Consider the following 3,552-nt stretch of genomic DNA (forward strand, 5'->3'; position numbering starts at 1 on the left):
TTCTGCTGTCTGTTAATCCTACCCCTGTTTATTCCGGCCCAGAAGAAAGAACTCTTGGTTTCCTTCATCCAAGTGAGGCTCTGTGTGAGCCCCAGGTTAGTGTATCTGGGGCCTGAGGGACATCACTCGTTCTTATCCAGAGCCATCCTGCTGTTCCTCACAGCCGGTTCTCAGCTAAGCCTCTGCATTTTTCCTCTTTGAATGAGTTGTTAGAGAGGTGAATGGCAGAGCAGGCAGAGCAGGCTGTGTATCTTGAGCTCTTTGACATGCCTTTATGTGCCGTGCCAAGAGGAGAGTGAGGAGCTGCGGAAGATCTGCTCTTCCTTCATTGGATCTCTTTGCAAAAATCTTTTCACTGTAATAGGCAGGTGGCTGCTGGTGGTGGTGGTGGTGTTGGGTTGGGGCTTTGTTTGTGGGCTTTCTTTGGCTGTTTGTTTTTGAGAAGCAGGCAAACTGTTGCTCCCACCCCAGCCGGCATCTGTTGCTGCAAAGCCAAAGCCATAGCCTGGCCAGGCAGGGTCATAGTCCTGCAAAGCAAACAGCAGCAACCAGTAGCAAAGACAAACTGAAGAGCTCAGACGATCCAACCCAAACAGAGCCTCTGTGTCCTTGAACCAGCTTAAAATTCAAAGGTTTCAGGTGAGCTTTGTACCGGCAAGCTTGGCCACTAAGTGGTTTATCCAAAGGTGGAAGTTTTCACTCAAGCAATTCAGAGGATTCAGCAGCAGCTGGACCTGACCCTTCCTCCAGAATGAGCCAGAGACTTGGAAATGAGCACACTGAATCCCTGTGCCCCTTTGCATGCAGGAGATGTGGCAACACAGCTTCACGTGCTAGTGCTGAAGTGACATTTGTTTTAACCTTTGTCACCCATGGGCTCCAGCGAGCCACCAACACTGCCTTGCAAAGCAGCTCTTCCTCTCATCTGGGAAACAGTGCAGACACCCCGAAGCTCTCCCCTCTAATAAGCAGTGAATGAGCTAGGTGTCATTTAAGTGATGCTTCTCTTTGTACTGCTGATTGTCTCAGAGCTTACTTTGGAATTAATGAGGCTTCCCAAAGAGAAGTGCAGCAGTGAGCCACTGTTTGCCGCCTGCCTGCTGAAGTGGAGCCCCGTGCATGGTTTAGCACTGCTGAGACACTGACTGCAGGTAGGAAGCAGGATTTTGGTTTTTTTGTGCTGGGAGGAGGATGCTGTGAAGCTTTGCTGCCGTCGCTGAGAACAAAACTGAGCTTTGCTTAATGTGGCTGATTTCCTAATTATTTCTCTAAGTGTGGCACTGGCGTGCTGCGTGCCAAGGGCTTGTTTCCCAAGTGACTAAAGACACCAACTTGCAGCCTCCTTGTGGGGAAAAAAACCTGCCCAGAGGCTGCCATTTGGTACCAGATCAGCAGGAAAGCCCAAGAAGAAAGCAGAAATAAATAACAGATGAGTTCAGCTCATCCAAATGCCTGTTTTCCTCAGCTTGGCCGTTCCCATTTTCTCCCCTGGGTGTTTGGGCCGGAGAATGGCACCGTGCTCCTTCTCTGCTATCAGTTGTTTGTTGACACTGCTGCTTTCGCTCCTTCCCAGAGCCAACAAAAACCTGGTGGAGAATTTCTGGCAAGGCTTTAATAATCTTCTGTTTGGAGTTTCTGTTTTTCTGTTATGATTGGATGCTGGACCAGTGCAAAACGCACACAGAGGATGGAAGCATTGGCAGAGGGAGGACCAGCCAAGTTCTTTGAACCCGAACATCCCTCCTGTGAGAAAACCACCACCTTCACTTCTAACACGTTCCTAGAGCACCTTTGCTATAATAGTAATTGTGCTGTGATGCAGCCTGAGCTGTGCTCAGCAGCTCAGTGCTGCCGGGCAATATTGCAGGGGATGGAATGTTCCCATGCTGAGCCCTTTGAAAGCCTCCTCACAGGGGATCTTGCTTTGGGTCAAAAAGCAGCAGTGCATCGTTTTAAAAATGTGAGTTTTGTTGGTTTATTTATTTTATTTTATTTTTTTCTTTTTAGCTATGGGAAATCTGAGCTCCCAGGGGCAGCCCTGAGCGTGTGGCTGCAGCCACGGAGCCTCGGGGTGGTGGGGAAGGGAGGGCCAGCAGCACCCTCAGCTCATTGATGGGAAACTCCACTGAGCTAACTGACAAAAACACAGGGGCTCTTCTTTCCTTAATTTGCTTGGTTTTTGCTTTGAAAAAGCAGTTTTTATATTGTCTATAAGTATAACAGGGTTTCACCACTGGAGATCCTTTCCAGCAGGCGCTCGCTCTGAAGACGCTGGAACCAATAATGCAAAGGATGGGAAGTACCATGTGGCCAAGCCAAGCGTTTGCCTCCGACAGAGCACAACCTCCAGGAAGCAGAAAGTAGGTCAGGGTGATAAGGCTGAATACGGGTGGGGAAAGCAGAGCAGGAAAGGAAACATCCCTGGCTAGGGCTGCTCTGGGAGGGGGCTGTCTGCTGCTGCTGCTGCTGGCGGCGGCTGAGTTCTGTAATCCTTTCTCCTTCAAACCCACTGTCCCTGAAACTGTGCCATCAGCAGCATAAATGAAGGGCGAGCCCTCTGCCTGGATTTGTGTGGGGACAGCCTGGAAAATCCTGCAGCTAAATCAGGTGTTTTGGAATAGCTGAGGTTGCAAAAGGTCCGGGAGGTGCTGTGTGTCCCAAGAAGTAAGGGAGGCACCTTCAGGCTTTAGACAGATTGTAATGCTTGCAAAATAAGTGGGAAAAAAAAATAGCTGGGAGCTTTGTGTCGTGGGTCTAATTTAGACCCTGGTAAAACACTGCAGACTGCCCAGAAGCACTGGAACACCCCCCACCTCCAAAAGCAGCTCAGAGCAGGCAACTGGGATACAGCCCAGTGCAGAACTGGTCTTATGGACCCAAACTGCAGGGACAAGGGGAGACTGGGGTGGTCCTTATGGTGAGCCCTAAGGTTGGAGCAGCACAGGGAGCTCGGTGCTAAAACTGGATGGCTTGAGTTCCCCAAAATGGGCCTTTCTGCTTTAAATAGCACCCAGATGGTGCAAGAGGAGATGTCAAGAAGAACTCAAGCTGTTACTGAAAGGAGGGAGCTGGAGGAAAAGGTGCAAGCACAGGAGCAGCAATAGCCTCACCCAGGGTTTGCCCTAGAAACTGCAGCACCGGGACTGGGGCTTGTCTGTCTGTGGGGCTTTAGTGGGGCTGCGAGGAGCTGGGCGGGTGGGAACAGGGTGGGCACCCACATCCCCCCCCTCAGCACAGGCACCAAACCTTCTGGGTTTGTGCTGATGTATGCGGATATGCTGATGGCCTCATTAATCATCCCCACCTGCAGCCATAATTGGGCTCGTTTCACGTGGATTCCAGGGGCTTGGGAGAAACAATCCATCTTCCCGTGCAAAAGGTGATTTAAAGAATTGCTAGCACAGACATGGATAACCCCGTGCAGAACCCAATTGATGCTGGGGAAGGGATGGGGTGGGTTGAATTTCTCATCCCTACAAAGCAAAGCCCTTTGGGACCCATACCCAGAGCTTTTGGTCGCTTGTGATTTGAAGAAAGAAACAGCCAGCAAGG

This window comes from Coturnix japonica, chromosome 14 (assembly GCF_054131305.1).
Source record: "Coturnix japonica strain WE chromosome 14, WE-NBRP24, whole genome shotgun sequence".
Lineage (NCBI taxonomy): Eukaryota > Metazoa > Chordata > Aves > Galliformes > Phasianidae > Coturnix > Coturnix japonica.